The sequence below is a fragment of the Mus musculus genome, chromosome 5 (assembly GCF_000001635.26).
Source record: "Mus musculus strain C57BL/6J chromosome 5, GRCm38.p6 C57BL/6J".
NCBI lineage: Eukaryota > Metazoa > Chordata > Mammalia > Rodentia > Muridae > Mus > Mus musculus.
This window is the reverse complement of record NC_000071.6, coordinates 117117077-117136940: the sequence shown is the minus strand read 5'-3', so window position 1 is coordinate 117136940 and position 19864 is coordinate 117117077. Positions and strand designations below refer to the sequence as shown.

Here is a 19864-nt window from a genome sequence, read left to right as displayed (position 1 = left end):
ATATTATACATGCACAGGACTGACCGATCATTTTCTGGTAAAGCTGTGAATGGTACCTGTGTTACCCCAAAGCAGCAAGAACGAACACAGCTGCCAGATATCAGTCACAGGCTCTTCCCATGATATATGATCAACTTTGGGTTTCGGAGACATTATCTCATTTAATCTCGTCACAGATGTCGGGGAGGTGGGTACTCTGACCAATGCCCATTTTCTAGTTTGAGGAACTTGCTTCTGTGAGGTTAGCAGGTGTGTGTGTATTTACAGTGTGTGCATGAATTTTATATATATACATATGTACACTATGTGTGTATAGGTGTAACATATGTGTGTTTGTATACATACATTTCCAGGACACCTCTAAAAATAACTTGCCTTTGCATTTTTTTAAGAACCTGGGCCCAGATTATCACACTTTCTCTGCACAGCTTCCTTTCTATGTCACCACCAGAACCGAACCAGAACTACCTACAACTTCAGACCCCTTCATAGGATATATATATATGTATATATATATATATATACACACACACACACATATATATGGTTTTGACTTAACATTTCATGTGATGGTTCTGATCCATAGGGATGTTCTTGAAAACTAACTCTGTAATAATTAAAACAGGAAATATAGCATCTCACTGTGAAGCTGTCCCCCCACCTCCCCACACTCCCGCCCCTGCTAACTTGTGGCCTTGCACGAAAAGGGGTCCATGTGATCTTTACAGGCCAGAGATAAGGACTGTGACCACGGGAAACCAGAGAGAAGAGTCAGCACATGCCGTGTCAGCTTACTCCGGAGACTCTGAGCCTTGTCATCTGGATGGGACCCACCAAGTGCAGCCGCTGGTTAAATCAACAGGCACAGATGGATGGGATGGGGCCAGTGACTTCCACCTTCCCTGATTCAATTAAGATCTGCAGTCATCTGTCTGTTGGGTGAGGCCCCGCCCACTTCCTCTCCCCCACTCCCAGCTCCGACCAGGACATTTCTGGACTGAAATCAACATTCAGCCCATTCTGGAGGCTCTCTGAGAGGCTGCAATCCGTAGTGTGTGTGTGTGTGTGTGTCTGTCTGTCTCCCCCACTTCACTCACACACACACACACACACACACACACACACACACACACACACACACACACTTTGGCACCATATTTCAAAGGTTATCTGAACATTTTAATTAGACCCCTGCCTGCCTGCCCCTGCCCCCAGCAGTATCCGCCACACACATCTTGAAGGATCGATGCCTCCCTGAGCAACATGACAACAATGGATTTACACATCAGACGTGGCAGACGCTTGAGTTTGTCCAGGGCTGACCATCAGCCCACACAATCCCCTCCATCCTTGTTCCTGTCGCCTAGCAGAGTTGATAAAAGGAGCTGAGGAGACATAAAGGCAGCTTTCCCTCGGAGAATTACTTAGACTATCTTTAACATACAAAGTAATGGCCGGGCTGTCAATTAAAAGTTACCTCCGCCCCCACAACTCTTGGAGCTCTCAGAGACTAAACCATCAACCAAAATGCATACATGGGCTAGACCTATCCCCCCCACCCCTCCTCCTCCCACATATGTAGCAGATGTGCAACTTGGTCTTCATGTGGGTCCCAAACAACTGGGGAGGGGGGGGCTGTGTCAAAAGCTGTTGTCTGTCTGTCCCTGTTCTTCCAGCTGGGCTGCCTTGTCTGCCTCTGTGGGAGATGATGCACCTAGCCCCATACAGGGTGGAGGGGTGGGGGTGGGGTGGAGATACTGGGGGAGCCTTCACTCTCTCAGAGGAGAAGGGGAGGGGGAAGGCTAGTGGGAGGGGGTGACTAGGAGGAGGGGGCAGTGAGCGGGATGCAAAGTTAATAATAATAAAAAAAAGTTACCTCCTTGCTTGAGTCATCTGACTTTATTTTATGGACTTAGAGTTGTCCCGGAAATTAATGACCTCATGGCTAAGATATTTTTTTTCTTCTCCTTTAGTAAGTAACTAATCCTAGTCACTAAAATTATTTCAAAAAATGGCAAAACAAAGCAAACGTGGACCAACCCTTTGATCTTTGTGTCTTTAAGGTTGGACTCACATGTGAGAAGCTGTTTCCCTTGGACCCCACTTCCCCATCCTTTGAGATAAGGACTATAGGAAGGGATACTGCTCAGGTCTGGCAAGGACACTGGGCCATGCAGTATAGCTTAGCCTTGACATGTTGCTCTACTGACGATTGTGTTTTCTTCAAGGGCTCTTCTGCCAAGATCAGGCCACTCTGTTGGCAGCCTGATCTTGGCCTTACTCATCCAGAGGAGGAGGGAAAATGAAAAATCCTACGTTTCCAAAAACCTGACCCAGAAGCTCAACGACATCAAACCACTAACTAAGCCTAGCGCATGGGTCCGACGGCTCTCAACTTTATGCCTCTCAGCTGGACGGTGAGGGAAGGCCCTGTGTGCTCACGTGAAATTCAGGAAGTTTAAGTGGCTCCCGTGTGTGAAGGGTGTGTCAGCGTGAGTTGCTTTATAGCAGGACAGTCAATGTAAAATTCACAAACCATAGACGCTTACTCACAGCAGACCTTCTGAACGAGGGGCCCTTCCATGTCCAAGCCAACAGAGACTTTAAATGTAATCTCGCCCTCCCCAGCAGCCAATAGGCCCGAGAGGAGAGTTTCTCTGAAAGACTGCCTCTGGCTCACAGGAAAGATAACGCTGAGATCAGCTTCAGTGACAAGGACGCCTGCCACTAGGCTGTCAAGCACCTTCATCCTGAGAAAGGAAGTTCTTAACAGAGACTCAAGTGAGACTTGAGCAGCACTTCCTGGTCAGGCCGGGAGCCCCAAGAGCACTTTACGGGGCTCTGCATTTTGACATTCGGGGAAGGAATGTTCTAAAACAAGTTTCCAGCACCCCCAGTATTGCTCAAGCCCTCCACTCTCGGTTCCCACCAGAGAGAACAAACAGGCGCTAGCTAAACAAACACCATGTAAAAGAATCTATGACACTCTTCGGTCAATGCCTGCTGCTGCAGTAACATGTAAACACCATGCCAGGCCACGCCAGGCCACGCCAGGCCAGGCTACTGGCCTCCAGAAAGACAGCGGCAGAGTTAGCATTGCTACCCTCTCTCTGCTTAGGATCTCTGGGTACTGTCGAGGGACATGCCCTATAAGGAGGCACTCACCGTCCTCGAGAACAAAGAGCAGTCGGGCTGTCTTCACATTTTATTCTTCAAATCTACAGCGTCTTCTGTTTGAAGCCCATGGATGGGAGGTCTGCAAGAAGCCCCATGAAGTCCTTATGAGGAACTCCAGCTGAAGACGTGTGAGGAGCGTGCCCCACGGTGCTATCGGGGCCCAGCAGCCTGCCTGCGCTACTTCCTGTTCTGGCGCCCATTGGCCCTTGCAGGTGCATGTGCCTCTGGGTGGTGCCAGTCTGTCATATTTCTCTCTCTCTCTCTCTCTCTCTCTCTCTCTCTCTCTCTCTCTCAACTAGTGATCACCTGAAGGAGATTTAAGGCTGCCACTACCAACACCAGGAGCATCTAGGATCTAGGACACTACCACCCTGGGCTCAACCTGAGAGCCGCCCAGAAAGGTTCATTAGGCACTAGTGACTGCCCTATTCAAAGACACAGCTTCTTTCTTCTTTCTTTCTTTCTTTCTTTCTTTCTTTCTTTCTTTCTTTCTTTCTTTCTTTCTTTCTTTCTTTCTTCCTTCCTTCCTTCCTTCCTTCCTTCCTTCCTTCCTTTCTTTCTTTCTTTCTTTCTTTCTTTCTTTTAAAGGTTCATTTATTTCAGCCGGGCGTGGTGGCGCACGCCTTTAATCCCAGCACTCGGGAGGCAGAGGCAGGCGGATTTCTGAGTTCGAGGCCAGCCTGGTCTACAAAGTGAGCTCCAGGAAAGCCAGGGCTATACAGAGAAACCCTGTCTCTAAAAACCAAAAAAAAAAAAAAAAAAAAGGTTCATTTATTTCTTTTATGTATCTGAGTACACTGTTGCTCTCATCATGCACACTAGAAGAGGCCATCCGATCTCATTACAGATGGCTGTAAGCCACCATGTGGTTGCTGGGAATTGAACTCAGGTCCTCTGGAAGAGCAGATAGTGCTCATAACCGCTGAGCCATCTTTCCAGCCCAACACAGCTTATTTCAACAGGTTTTTATGCTTTCTCTAAAACTGACCGTGACTGAGCCGGTCCTAGTGGGGGTGGGGGCGGGGGTAGAGGAGGAACGAAACGGGATGATTCCCAGTTCAAGTCCTGCTTGGGCTACAGGGGACTTCAAAACCTGTCTGGGCTTCAGAGTGAGTTCAAGGACACCTTGGGCAACATAGTAAGAGGCTGTCTAAAAGATGGGCTATGGAGGGAGAAGATGAGAAGAAGGCGCCACAGTTAAGAGGGCTTGCAGCTCGGCGGCCGGAGTCTGGGGTTTGGATCCCAGCACCCACATCCAGTGGTTCATAGATGCCTGCAACTCTAGTTCCAAGGGATCCAAAGCCTGCAACCTGCTTCCCTGGGCACATGCCTACACTTGCACTGACACAAAAATAAATTAAAAAGCCCAAATCTTTAAAAAGGAGACAGAGAGCCGAACAGTCAGTTCAGCAGGAGGTGAGGCCCTAGGCCCAGTTTCAGTGCTCACGCCAAGTCACCTGCTCTATTTTAGTGATTCCCAACCTGTGGGGAGCAACCCCTTGCGGGGGGTGTCACATATCGGAAGTCCTGCATATCCACATTAACATTATTAACATGAATATAACACTAATAATTTATATTAATATATGTAATTTATATTAATATTAACATAACATTATGCAAATTTACAGTAATGAAGTAGCAATGAGATAATTTCCTGGTTGGGGGCGACCACGACATGAGGAACTGTGTTAAAGGGCCGCAGCATTAAGAAGCTTGAGAACCGCTCCTCCATTCAAAACATGGTTCTTGGCACCCGTATATTGTGATGAAGAGAACAGAGTCTGGGATTTGGGGGAGGTGGGTTATATATAAATGGGAAAGAGAAGTGCCACGCGGCAGAGACTGGAGGCTCTAGGATGGCAAGTGGGCCAGCTGACGGCACTTGCTGTTCACTACAAAGAGCACTGTGCCCTGGCTGCCACTAGAAGACTTTTCAGGCTTGGCGCCTGTAAGTAAGTAAGCAAGTCCTGTACTGGGGAGGCCCAGTTGGGAGGATGGAGGTTCAAGGCCAGCCTGGCTTACATGGACAACGAGACTGAAACCTTTTCGGAACCCGGTATGTGTTAGTGAGGGTTTGCCTGTCCTTGGTATTTCAAATGCACACTGGAGGTGGACGGTGCTCAGTTATTGTAAACCGGGCTTAAAATGCGCTTCAGAGGCAAACATGCAGAGAGCTGATGACAACCCTCTATTAACATAAGGAGTTCGATTTGACCAGTTTGTAGCATCAATATCATAACCAATGGAGACCTAGAGAAAAGTCCCCACGGGGCTAATGCCCCAGAGCTGGGGCGCATGATTACCGTGGTTTTTACGTTGCCTAAGGAGGTGACACAGGCATCAGAGAGGTTACCTCACAATGACCGGTTTTCACATATTTTTCTCCTACCTAAGATGTGTTCTTCTTTCTTGGCTTCTATGGTCAAAAGTAGAGAAGCACAAGTCTAACCCAAAAGACAAACCTAAAATCCAGCGAAGAAAACACACACTAACAAGCTTCCAAACTATATTTTCCTTCCTCAGGGTTTTTACTTCCTTATGCTCAAAAATAACGAAAACTCTTACAGCCAACCAACTGGAGAACTTGCTTAAGCCAGATTTCTATTAGTCATTCGACAAATATTCACTAAACAACGAGTTGGGTGATACCACTGAGTCGATCAAGACAGTCTCTGTGGACCCTGAATGCCAGCGGAGGGGTTTAAGATGATCAGAACAAACAGAACGGTTTGTTTCTCTGGCGGCAGAAGTTAGCAAGTGCTGTGGAGAAGACTTCAGTTGGAAAGGTGGGGACCAACCCCCCCAAAGTTTGTGCTCCGCTAGCAAGTGATCGTTCGAGACAGGAAGCCTTTGTGTTGGAAGACTGGGGGTGTGAGGCTTTCCTGACTGATTCCACCACCAACTTCTGTTGCATGTGTGGGCATGCATGCCTGTATGTGTGGATGTGTGAGCGCGTGTGTGCGTGTGTATATGCATGCTTCTGCATATGTGAGTGTGCCCATGAGCGCGCGCACGCGTGTGTGTGTGTGTGCCTGTGAGTGCGCATGCATGCACTGTGTGTGTGTGTGTGTGTATGTGTGAGTGCGCATGCATGCACTGTGTGTGTGTGTGTGTGTGTGAGTGCGCATGCATGCACTGTGTGTGTGTGTGTGTGTGTGTGCCTGTGAGTGCGCATGCATGCACTGTGTGTGTGTGTGTGTGAGTGCGCATGCATGCACAGTGTGTGTGTGTGTGTGTGTGCGCGCGCGCGTGCGTGCACATGCGTGCATGCACAGGCATGAATTTCTGGGTAAGCCTGTATGTGCTTGCATGTGGAAGCAAGAGTTACGTCGATGCCAGTGTCTTCCTCACCCACTCTCCACCTCATTGTTTGGAGACACTGTCTCTCATGGCACCTGTTACTCATCAATTCTGCTAAACAGGCCAGGAAACCCCAATCTACCTGCTTCCACCTCCACAGTACCAAGATTACAGATGTGTCCTCACCACATCTGGCTTTAAAAAAACTTTGTTTTTTGGTAGGATGCTAGAGAAATGGTTTAGAGTTCTTGCTGCTTTGCAGAGGGCCAGGATATGTTTCCTGGCATCTACGTGACAGCTGTCAACTGTCTCTAACTCCAGTTCTGTAATATCTGACACCCTCTTCTGGCCCCCTCAGTCACAGCATGCATGCAGTCCACATACATACACACATGAAAGGAAAACATCCGTGCTTATAATTTTTTATTTAAATTAAAATTAAAAAGGGAATTTTAAAATTATATTTGTATTTACTTTGAATATATGTGGGTGGCTATGTGTGTGTGCGCCTATAAGCATATATGTCAAACCATGAGTCAGAGGACAGATTATGAGAGTCACTCTTGCCGGGCAGTGGTGGCCCATGCCTTTAATCCCAGCACTCGGGAGGCAGAGGCAGGCGGATTTCTGAGTTCGAGGCCACCCTGGTCTACAAACTGAGTTCCAGGACAACCAGGGCTACACAGAGAAACCCTGTCTCGAAAAAACCAAGAGAGAGAGAGAGAGAGAGAGAGAGAGAGAGAGAGAGAGAGAGAGTGTCAGCTCTCTCCTTCCACCACAGGTGCCCCAAGAAAAGGTGGCGGGGTTCTTTACTCACCAAGCTGCCTCAGGAGCCCGCACCGACTTTTACTGGGTGCTAAGGATCCAGACTCGGTTCTCATGAGCAGTTTGCAGACTGAACCTTCTCTAAGAATCTTACTTTATTTGTGGATGAGACCCAGAGAAAGCAGAACAAAACCCCAAAGCACCCAGATAATAAAAACACCATCAAAGGAAACAAAGTAACAGACCCCCACCTTTAACAGTCAGAGTGAACTTGGGAGGCAGAGGCAGGCAGATCTCTGAGTTCGAGGCCAGCCTGGGCTATAGAGAGAGTCCCAGGACAGCCAGGGAGACACAGTCTTGAAAACCCAAGAAAGTAAAAATGAAATGTTGACAATGCCCATGGATGTTTCCAAGTCCTGGGCGCCTCATGGCAGAATTTGCAAATCTCATGCTCAGAGGTAGACTACTTCTTCCCTTAGGAACTGTCCCCGTTAGCATCACCTACAGTGACAGCTGCATTCTGCAACTCTCTGCATAACAACACTTAAGTACTAGTTTGAACAGGGCGCCCAAACCCAAGAACATGTTGCTAAATATGCCAGGAGATGGATCTGCGGCTCTGAATCGGTAGAGAAGATCAGAGTTCTGCTCTGAGCGGAAGCTGGAGAGTACCTGTGCATATTGAAAAGTCCAGAGGAGGCTCGGCGCAAAGAGACCCACAGGCAGACAAGCGGACAGAAGCACGGAGGGAGAGTGTGGAGGACTTCTATCTGAAAAGCCAGCTGAGGTAGAGCTCCTGCCTCGGTTTCCAGCACAGAAAAATATAAATAAAAAGAAAGGAACCAATCTAGCCCATCTGGATCAAGCTGGCTATTGTCTGTGTGATCTTGGGAAGGAGTCAATGACTTTCTTGGAGCCTCAGTTTCCCTATGTGCAAATCCGACAACTTGTTCTTTCTGGAGTTGGCTGTCATGCAACTGAACAAATGATCCGTGAGAGTCCAGCTACAGAAATGGGCTTCAAGGGGTTAAAGGAAGCAACCAGCGCTGCTGACTGGGCAATGTGTTTCTGACCCTGCTTGGCAGTTAACGGGGCTCTTCATTCATTCATTCATTCATTCATTCATTCCAAGAGTCTGGAGAACTATATACTCCTATTGATGAAGAAATGTGACACTTTCAATGTCACCAACTTACTTAGGGCCAGGCAGGTGATGGCACAGTCATGAAGCCAAAGAAGGTGCTTGAGTCATTCTGAGTCTAAGACTCCTTTCCTCTGGAGTCAAACAATGGAATGCTGACATTTGTTCTGTTGGCCAAAGGAATCCCATATCTCTCCACAGCCTTTATTAAAAAATATTTATTTTGAATAGAACACAAAAAAAGTACTATTTTTAAGTGTGTGTGAGAGAGAGAGAGAGAGAGAGAGGGAAGGAGGGAGGGACAGAGAGAGAGGGAGAGAGAGAGAGAGAGAGAGAGAGAGAGAGAGAGAGAGAGAGAGAGAGAACACAGATACCCGAGGAAAACCGAGTTACTGGATGCTGGAGTTATAGGAAGTTATGGACCATCTGATCTGGGCACTGGGAACTCTGGGTCTTCTTAAGAACAGGGCACACTCTTAACTGCTGAGCCATCTGTCCAGCTCACAGAATAGCCTAAATTTCCTCTCTGACAATTTCATACATAAAAACAATGTATCTTGTCATATCTACCCCCAGCTCTGCCCTGACTTCATTTATTATTATTGTATGTGTGTGTGCATGCCTATGTATAGGAGCACACGTGGCATACACATGTGGAGCTTAGAAGACAGCTTCGTAGTCATTTCTCTCTTCCCACCGATCGTGGAGTACACAGATCGGTCTCTAGTCATCAGGGTTAGAGGCAAGTGTACTGGCTAATTTTGTGTCAACTTAAGCTGGAGTTATCACAGAGAAAGGAGCTTCAGTTGAGGAAATGCCTCCATGAGATCCAGCTGTAGGGCATTTTCTCAATTAGTGATCAAGGGGGAAAGGCCCCTTGTGGGTGGTACCATCTCTGGGCTGGTAGTCTTGGTTCTATAAGAGAGCAGGCTGAGCAAGCCAGGGGAAGCAAGCCAGTAAGAAACATCCCTCCATGGCCTCTGCATCAGCTCCTGCTTCCTGACCTGCTTGAGTTCCAGTCCTGACATCTTTGGTGATGAACAGCAGCATGGACGTGTAAGCCGAATAAACCCTTTCCTCCCCAACTTGTTTCTTGGTCATGATGTTTGTGCAGGAATAGAAACCCTGACTAAGACAGCATGTGCTCCAATGGACTGAGACATCTTGACAGCTGTCCCCCACCCTTCGCATCCTTCTGACGAGCTTTAGCCCTCCAGGACCAGAAAGGAGACATAAATATGACCTATTCATTTGAGGGTCACCAATTCACTTCCTCATTCTTACACACACACACAGTGAGCACACTTCCTACCACATGGTTCACACTAGCCCCGGGGTGTGCAACACTGAGTGATGCCTGCCTTGTCCAGGTTGCCCATCCATTTACATCCAGCTCACAGGCCATACAGTGAAAAACATGGAAATGGGGACCTTGCATACAAAGTCCGGATGAATTTTGCAAGCCAGGCATAGTGGCTCATGCTTGTAATCCTAGAACTTGGGAAGCTGAGACGAGAGGCTGTTGAGAGTTCAAGGTCAGCCTGGCCTTTTAGAGTAAGACCCTGTCACAAAACCAAACCAAACCAAACCAAACCAAACTAAACCAAACCAAAACTAGAAAAATAATTTTTTCAGAGACAATAAAAACATAGTTTCGCAGGACAGTGGTGGCCCACGCCTTTAATCCCAGCATTTAGGAGGCAGAGGCAGGCAGAGTTCTGAGTTCAAGGCCAGCCTGGTCTACAGAGTGAGTTCCAGGACAGCCAGGGCTATACAGAGAAACCCTGTCTCAAACAAACCAAACCAAACCAAAAAGCCAAACCAAATCAAAAAAAAAAAAAAAAAAGCATAGTTTCACAAAGACCTTTTAACTTTCTATCTCTACCATTAAATCTTGACCCAGATCACTTAAACACTATGTCGATGTAGTTTTTGAAAATATCTGTAGAGGAGCTTTAGCGCCCTGTCAGGGGATTCGCCTGGTATATTTGAGGTCCTAAATTTGTGCCCCACTACCTAAATCAACATAATAATAAAATACATGTACTTACACATTCAAAAGACGAAAATCTCGCGTTTATCTCTATAGTTAGTGTTTCTTCCTGCAGTGGGTGGCATTGAATGAGCAGACTCACAGTCACAGTACTGACGCTAAATGACGGGTGGGTGCTGTGCCCTGAAACCGACATGAGTATCAACTGCGCCCACCAGGCCTCTGAAGGCTCCAGAAGCAGTGAAGAACAGGGAGCTGAAAGCAAGTGATGGCTACAGGAAGGGGTGGGGCTGTGAGGGGAAGGGGCGGGGCTGTGAAGATGGGGCAGAGCTGTGAGGATTGGGCGGGGCTATGAGGTGGACAGGGCGGGGCTGTGAGGATGGGGTGGGGCTGTAAGGTGGACAGGGCAGGGCTGTGAGGATGGGGTGGACCTGTGAGGAAGGGGCGGGGTTGTGAGGTGAACAGGGTGGGGCTGTGAGGATGGGGCAGGACTGTGAGGAAGGTGGAGTGGGGCTATGAGGAAGATGGGGTGGGGCTATGAGGGAAAATGTGCATGGCTGTGAGGTAGAAGGGGTCCGGCTGTGAGGTGTATAGGGCGGGGCTGTGAGGAAGAGAGGCGGGGCTGTAAGATGGATGGGCCCAGAACATGAGGATGGGTGGGGCTGTGAGGATGGGTTGGAACTGTGAGGAAGACAGAGAAGGGCTGTCAGGTGGATTGGGCGGGGCTATGAGGGAAAGGGAAGGCAGTGGGGGGAAGTGGGCGTGGCTGTGAGGGTAAATGGGCGTGGCTGTGAGGTAGAAGGGGTGTGGCTGTGAGGTGGACCGGGCAGGGCTATGAGGTAGATGGAAAGGGCAGGGCTGTGAGGTGGTGCCTCCTGGGCTTGACAGGGCCATTGTACTCTGAACTCAATGCAGCTACCTGCACACTCGGTGGATCACATACACACGCATGCATGAGTGTGGGGGGTAGTGGAGGGGCGCACGGGCCTGAAGATGAGAGGGTCACAGGTGGAAGGTGACTGGAGAGTGAGTGTATTGGGCTGGATATGATCATGATATATTGTATAGTCTTACGAAGTGGTCAAAGGACAAATAAATTTACTCTAAACATTAAAAATTAAATTTAAAAAATTTTTAAAAAGGCTTATATTCTCAACAGAACTGAAAGTTGGCCATGAACTAGGATACTGTGTAGTGTTTACTGCCAAGATCAATTAAGTTATTTGTTTACTTAAGGAAGCTTTCTGCTTTAATTGGTGGAATCTACTATGGTGGGGACAAGATGTATTTGAATTGCTTTCACCCTTGTTTGCATGGACATAATGCCAGTGACACAGGACCATAAAGCCAGGGCTGGCAGTGCTGGAGATAATGGCCATGTGGTTAAGAGCACTGACTGTTCTTGCAGAGGACCCAGATTCAGTTCCCAGCATCTAAAACTGGCTCACAACCATTTCTAACTTGACTTCCAGGGCATCTAATGTCCTCTGCTGTTCTTCACGGGGCACACATACAGGTTGATCCCTGGAACCATGTGATGGAAGAAGAAAAACAACGCCTGCAAGCTGACCTCTGACCTCCACATACACCCAAGCCTATACATACACACTGTAGATAAACGAATATAATAGAAAAAAATAGAAACGAGTATGTACTATGGGGTCTCAGTTTAATCTGGGAATAAAAGGTTTCCTTCTAAATAGTGGAAGACACTGGAGTCAAACTTTACTAATGAATATTTCATTCATTAATTATGGTATTCAAATAAAGCACTGAAGTTGGGCTCGGTTTCCCTTTCTTCACGGTGGAGGGGTAGGCTGACAGGACTCCTGGTGATGGACTCAGGCGCAGAGTATTCCATGGACTGCGAGCTAAACATATCACCACAAACAGGAAAGCAGCCAATTCAATGTGTGACAAGGCTAGCCCACCACAAGTTAAGTCATCCAGGCCAAAATACACCCGCCCCCAAATAAATTGAAAACTACTGTGTATGACAGGTATTTTCTCCCTGAAGGGAGAACATATTGAAAAAATGTTTTCATAGGCATTCCAAAAACATGTTAAGACAGGACCTTTCCTCTGTGTGTGTGTGTGTGTATGTGTGTTTGTGTGTGTGTGTGTATCTGTCTATGTATGTGCGTGCCTCTGTGTATGTGCATATGTGTCTCTGTGTGCCTGTATATCTGTCTCTCTGTGTGTTTGTCTATATGTGTCCGTGTCTTAGGGTTTTACTGCTGTGAACAGACACCATGACCAAGGCAACTCTTTATAAGAACAACATTTAATTGGGGCTGGCTTACAGGGTCAGAGGTTCAGTCCATTATCATCAAGGGAGGAGCATGGCAGCATCCAGGCAGGCATGGAGCTGAAGGTGCGGAGAGTGCTACATCTTGTTCTAAAGGCCACTAGAAGAAGACTGGCTTCCAGGTAGCTAGGATAAGGGTCTTATAGCTCACACCTACAATGACACTGCTACTCCAAAAAGGCCACACCTACTCTATCAGGGCCACACCCACTCCAACAAGGCCACACCCACTCCAACAAGGCCACACCTCCTAATAGTGCCGTTCCCTGGGCTGAGCATATACAAACCATACCAGTCTGTGTGTGCGTGTGTGTATCTGTCTATTTGGGAGGGAGGGAAGAAATTTAAACTGGGAGAACATTCTGAAGGGGAAATGCATCTGTATGTCACACATGCGTGCAGGTAAGACTTGGTGATCGTCTCCCGTCAGCTCTCCAGCCCTTGCTCCACTCCTACACCCCGATCTATAGAAGACCCATGCGGTTATGAATGCTGGCAAGCAATGAAGATGCTTGCTCAGGTTGGCTTGCCTGTTAAGCCACACTAGATGGCCAGGCAGCCTCCGAGAGTACAATGGATCGACTGTACGGGACCGAAGCAGTAAGGAAAGTGTAAAATGGGTTATTAGGTTTCCTGGGCTCCAGCTAGCCCGAGACTAAGGTGAAGAACACGCCAGTGCTCATCTGAATCTCTTGTCGATAGAGTTTTTCAACAGGAAACAAAGCCTTCTAAATGAATAAACATCAAGATCTCATACACATCCCTCCCCTCTCACGTGCCCCCCACCCCGGGAAGAACGCTAAGGACTCCTCTTATCACTAAGAATTTTACTCCCTTCATCTATCTCCATCATCCCTGAATCAACACTGCCATAGCACAAAGTGGCTGTCTTGGCTGCCTAAGCGATGACTCAGGAGAGGAGCAGGGCACTTCCTTTTCATACAAGGAAATACATTTATTGTTTTGTCTTTAGATATGACCGTTCGCACCAGTCAGAAGTGAGCTTGCTAGATAGGAGAAAATATTTTCATGGTCAGACACTTCTAGAACTTCCTGGAAAGGCTGGGGCTGGGCTTTCCCACTCAGAGAACCTCATGCCCCTCATGCCTTACCCCCAGGATGAATAGACACAGGAGTTAACTGGCTTAATCCTTTACCCCCACCCCTCCCGTCACCCCCATCCTCCACCCCACCCTCCATTCCACCTCACCTAACTTTACTTCTTCCTTGAATTCTGGAAAAAAACAAACAAACAAACAAACAAACCCAAAAACCTGTGCTTGCTGAGGCTGGTCCTGTTCTTAGTATCACTTGAGTTTCACAGGGGCGGATCTCTAGCAGGTGGATTCTGAGTGGGTGGGATTCCTAGCGGGTGGGATCCTAGTGGTAGGATTTCCAGCATCACACCTGGCCCTGTACTGCATCAGAGCTGCCTTAAGGCAGAGCCCGTTAACCGAGCAAACCTTTCATTTACTATTGCCCCTGCTGAAAACCATTTCAGAGTCATTGATCTTAGACAGAAATGACATCGAGGCTGGCAGTGTGGCTCAGTGGGAAGGTCATTTGCCTGGCACTAGCCTGGCTTTGATGCTCTCTTCTGCACCTAAACAAATCAACAGCAGATCTGGGCAAGACTCTTCTTTTGCTGTTGTTCTGGGGACCAAGCCCAGCTAGGGCTTTGGGCTTGCTAGCCCAACCCTCTATTGTGTCTACTAGGAATAATACAGTATAGTTTTGGCACAGCTGTCTAGTGCTAAACACAAGCAAAACATTTCTTCAGTTTTTTGAGACAGAGTCTCAGAGCCCAGGCTGGCTTGGTACCATTGTAGCCCAGGCTAGCATCTAACTCAAAATTATCCTGTCTCAGCATCCTGAGTCCTGCTATCATGCCCAGTTTAAGCGTTTCAAATGCCACACACTCTAAAGGTGACACAGAAGGGTCATCAAAGCAACAGAAATGGAATATTAGTTACATCCTCCATTATTTCCCTAAAATCATCATTTCTTAAGTTTCTAAAATGAATCAAACAGCGATGGAACAGAGGGGAAACGACATTAGAGATAGAGAAAAGGATTTTAAAAATTGGAAATACAAGCCATATATAAAAATGTCACAATGAAAGCTGATTGTTTTGTAAATGCCACTCTCTCCCCAAAATAACTGAAAAAAAAAAACCGTCATGATTCCTTAAAATCTTCAAGTATAAAGTTGATGATCAAACAAGTGTATTGGGGGAGCACCCAGAGGGGGTTGGGGCCATGTCAGTATATGCTGGCACTGGGGTCAAGGTCTTTTCACTTGCATCAGAGTAGAAGGCTAGCCTGCCCCTGCCCCCTTCTTTTGCCTCAGCTCTGTTGGGGCCTTGAGAGAGACCTACAGTGTCTGCTTTGAATACACATGTCTGGCCCTTCAGCTTGCCTAGAAAGCACCATTCATTTACTGGCCCCAGCAACTGTTTTGAAAGATTGAGGGTGACCTTCCAACCGTGTCTAACACATCAAAGTTAAACAGCCCTAACTACAAACCTGCTCTGGTTCTCCTATGTGTGCATTGTAAACACTGATAGAGCCGGGCTGCCAAATGGGAAAAAGTTTCTTAACTCTTTGTGGAGCGGAAATAAAAAGCCTAAACTGAAACAAACAAACAAACACAATCCGGTGCTTTAAGAGCATTAAAATTAACATCCTAATTAATTCAAGGCTCTTCTAAATTATCCCTCCCTCCAACTACTTGGGGGCCGGTGAATGGGGAGCAAACCCCTCTAGTTTTGCCCCAGATGTGTCATCAAGGAACCTCGAGGTCGAACTTTAGGGAAGAGTTGGGAAGCCAGCCTGCTGTTTAGAAGAAAGAGGTGAGACGCTGGTCTAATCTCTACAAATCGTCTAGCTAGCCCTTGGCCAGCCCTTAGGATCTATGTCTTTCACTCCCGGGCCCATCACATGATCCCCCTTCCAGCATCCCGGAACTCAACCCTCAGGGGGAGACCTCGGGTTCTTTGCAGTGGAGCAGCATCGGTGTCGTCCAGGTGTCAGCATTGCTGCTGTGCCCACTCAATGCCACCCGGGCTCAGGCTGCCGGTGTTTTTCCCTAGGTGCCTGGCTGTGAGGCCAGAAAAACCATGTTCACGCTGCGCAAGCTCTTCTCTGGTACTTCACTCACCGGCTCTCCTTGGACTCTCAGTGCTGTCTGTCCCTACTCTGGGTCCCTCAGCCCACACCCTTTTGGGGACCCCTCCCTTCACTCGGCTGCCCTAAGCCTTCCTGAGGTCCTCTTTACACTCATCGCAAGAGCATAGTTTCAGAACTACTGCCCTCGCCTCCCCAAAAGTCTCCTTTGCTTATTTTCCTGTCTCGGTCTCTCTAGGGTCCCCTTCTTTCATCCCGCTGCCTGAGTTCTCTCAAGTCAACCTGCTCAGTCTGCAGTCCCAATCCCTCTGAGTGTCCCTCCCTGGGTCCCGTCTGCTTTTCCCACCGGCCCATCAGGGGCGGATCTCCTCGCTCACTCACTCCGTCGTCGCAAGTCCCTCCGGGGTTCTTTCGCTTATCCCACGGCCAGAGTCCCTCTTCAAGTCGCCTCGTTAATCCCATTGCCCTGTCCTGTCTTGGGGTCCCCTTGCTCTCCCGCGGTATTTCTCGGTCCCCTCCTCATCCTGATGTCCCCATCTCTCTCCGGGTCCCCTCGCTCACACGCAGTCCCTCTCAGAGTTCACTCCTCACCCCTGTCCCCATCCTGGTCCTCTCACTCTTCGCGATCCCTCTCGGGGTCCGCTCCTCACTCTCCGTCCCGGTCCTTCCCAGTCCCCCCCCCCCCTCTCCCCGGCGCACTGGCAGAACCGCTAACAACTCCGCTCCCGGGATGCTCGCGGCCGCTGCGCCGAGGACTCGGGATGTCACTCGGGTGCCCGCGCTCTCACCTCAGCGCTGTCACCCGCGGCCCCGGCGCCGCCGCCTCCTCTCACTCGTGCCCAGAGTCGCTCTCGTGCTGGGTCTTCGCGTGCTGGGTCCCCACGCGCAGCCTCCGCCCGCGAGTCCCCGTCGCGCCCCACTCTCCACGCAGGACCCTAGCTGCCGCCGCTGCTGCTGTCCGAGGTGCGGCTCCGCCAGGGGTGACCAATCGCACCCGACTGCGCAGAGCGCGCCCCGCCCCCACTCGACCCCGCCCTCGACTCCGCCCACAGCCATGCTTTGATAGGTTCTCTACTGACCTTCCCTGATCGCCGCTCTCGGGGTCCAGGCCGTATATAGGCGCTCGATTGACCTTGCCTGGGAAGTCCGAGCGGTCGATGGATCCAGGGGATTGGCGGAGCTGGTGGTGGGCGGGTCCAGGTGGGCGGGGCTTTCCCAAACGCGGAAGCTCTCTTAACTTGGGTTAGCTATGGCCCCTTCGGGCGCGGTCAGCTCTGTTTGTGCTGCGCCAGGGTCAAAGTTCTTGGCTCTCTTTCCCCACGCCTTGTCTTGTCTTGTCGGACCACCGTGGATAAGATCGTGGGGCCAGTCGGATCTTTCTCTGGACCTTTCACAGCTCCTGGCCATCCTTAAGGGATGCTTTCCTCCTGGGGCTTGTAAATTATTTTCCAGCTCTCAGGAAGGGGAATGCGTTTTCTTGCTTTGCGTTCAGTGACCCTACGTTTACTGCTGGAGAGAGGGGGAAAAAATCTGTGGACCCAGCTAAATGCTTACTTACCAGGGTCTGGGCACATTTTAAAATGAGTGCGATGTGAATACCAGTACTCTGTAGGCAGAAGCTGGAAGATCGCCTCAAGTTTGAACCCAGCCTGGGGTATCTAGCTAGATCTTTTCTCAGAAGCTAAGAAAGAAAGAAAGGAAGAAAGAAGAAAGAAAGAAAGAAAGAAAGAAAGAAAGAAAGAAAGAAAGGAAGGAAAAAGAGGAAAGAAAGAAAGAAAGAAAGAAAGGAAGGACGAAAAGAAAAGAGAGGAAAGAAAGAAAGAAAAGTGAAAAAAGAAATACACATTTTGTGAGTTTTGATTACCACAGTTAATGGAGGAGTTGGGGTAGGGGGACCCCGTTGGCTTTGGCAAAATTCCAGCAAGCGTATCTAACTAAATCTTTCAGGGCCACGGGCTTTAATGAACCAAAGGCGGAAGGTTGATTGAGCTTTGACCCCCCAAGTGCAACCTGCAATAACCTGCCTGGCTCCATCCTAAGCCACGCGGAAACATAGTGCCTGCCAGAGGTTAAAGTGCACCAGGACCTGTCTCATGTTTTTTGTGTGGAAATAGCTGTGTTGTTTTCAGTTGATGGTGGAAGCTCAAAGCAGTTTTTCTGCAGGGACACATTTTCACCCTAAGCCTTATCAGACGTGGACACTCAACTCCTGGTCAACGCTCTACTACAAAAAAATATTTAGTTTCTATTTATCTGAGATTGGGTCTCACCTAGGATGGCTTACTGGCCTAGAACTCTCAGTGTGGACAGGTTGGCCTTGGGCTCATAGGGATCTGCCTTCCCCTGCCTCTGGCTGCAATGAAAGGTGGGTCCCAACACGCTGGCCTTTTTTTTTTTTTTTTAAAGTACTGGATATTGATCCTAGAGATTCAAACATGTCAAAAAACTGATCGCTCACTCGCTCTCTCTCTGGTATTTCCCCAGCAAAATTTACATCCTAAACATTGCATATCAAACTTCATCTGGGTAGTCTGACTGAATATACTATTTGGGAGAAGTGGTGGAGAATTTTAAGGGGTGAAACTTGATTTTGAAGGTTTTACAAACAATGATAAAATTTGGTTGAGCTAAAAGTCAGGAGGGATTCTTAAAAAGTTCATTTCCCTCCTCACTAAGTAGCACTTAGTAGGGCTGCTCCTTGGGCCAGCTCTGCAATTTTCATGGAAGATAAGGGACAAATTGTCGTCATCCAACCATTTGTGTCTCTGTAATCCATGTAAAACAGAAACGCATGAAGACTAACACTGGCTGTCTGTAATCAGGGAGACAGAAATAAAAGTTAAACACAAAACAAGATTACACACAGTTTAGTAACAAACCCAACTGTCATTTGTTTCATTGTATCAATGGATTCTGAGTTCAAAAAATGATGCCTGTTAATTTGTTGCTTCTTTAATAGTATTGGGAGCTGCGATCCCACAGTGTGCTGGATTACAAATAGTCTACATGTGTTCCAACAGTTTACACACACACACACACACACACACACACACACACACACACACACACAGAGAGAGAGAGAGAGAGAGAGAGAGAGAGAGAGAGAGAGAGAGAGAGAGAACAAGCACACGCAGGAAGCTGACCTCATCCTCTGGAGAAGAGACAGCTCCGAGAACCTCTGCTGAGGCTGGGCTTGAAGAAGGACTCTTGTCGAGAAGGGGCTTCAGATCCCGAGCTGCTGGAAAAGCCGTCCCAGCTTTGCATTCTGGACATTCTTGCATTTCTGCAGAGAGGAACTCTTTCTTACAAAGAGAGCCAAGATTTAATTAAAACAAGGTAGCAAATAGGAAATGTCAAAAGAAATGCGACCCAGAACGAATGTTCTCATTTTTAGAAGTCTCTCTGGGGGCCCATTTGGAAATGCATTTGATCACAGAGGCTGTGAGAAACAGAATACTGTCCCCGGGTTCCACCCCGCTTTCTGCTGTGTTCCCATCTGCCGGGCCTTAATGCTTGTTCTGTTTTCTGCAGATCTGAGTTAACTGAATAGGGTTCCTCTGGACACATCTTCTCTGTCTCTCCAATTAGGGAGTGAAGCTAGGGTCTCCAGCATGCCGAACAAGTGCCCTACCCAGCCACAGGCATACATGGCCCATCCTTTTTAATTTTGCTTTCAAACAAGGTCTCATTAAACTGGCTGGCCTTGAACTCATTGTGAAATCCAGGCAAGCCTTGATGTTGCTCTGTCCTCTTGCATTTGTCTTTCTGAGCACCTGGGATTATTGTTGTGAGCCACTAGGCAGAGACCATAGGTTTTTGCTGCTGCTGCTACTGCTTCTGCTTCTCCTCCTCCTCCTTCTTCTTCTTCTTTTTGTTTTTTGTTTTTCGAGACAGGGTTTCTCGGTGTAACCCTGGCTGTCCTGGAACTCACTCTGTAGACCAGGCTGGCCTCAAACTCAGAAATCCACCTGCCTCTGCCTCCCAAGTGCTGAGATGATTCCTCCTATTCCTCCTCCTCCTCCTCCTCCTCTCCACCTTCTTCCTCTTCCTC

At 48.3% G+C, this 19864-nt stretch overlaps 1 protein-coding gene across 8 annotated transcripts in view; it reads right to left on the bottom strand.

The window, feature by feature from the left end:
• The window catches only part of Taok3 (TAO kinase 3), a 154991-nt gene extending 138161 nt beyond the window's left edge, over positions 1-16830 (bottom strand). For 2 of the 8 annotated variants that reach the window (XM_006530385.4, XM_011248219.3), the window contains exons 1-2: positions 16602-16830; positions 3166-3256 (exon numbers count right to left, since the gene is read on the bottom strand). The gene's annotated coding sequence lies outside the window, so the exon portion shown is untranslated. Of the gene's footprint in view, positions 1-3165; positions 3354-16601 lie in introns of those variants that run through there. The other 6 variants (NM_183306.2, NM_001081308.2, XM_011248221.3 and 3 more) reach the window with 5 other exon arrangements.
• Between the last annotated feature and the right edge of the window lie 3034 nt (positions 16831-19864).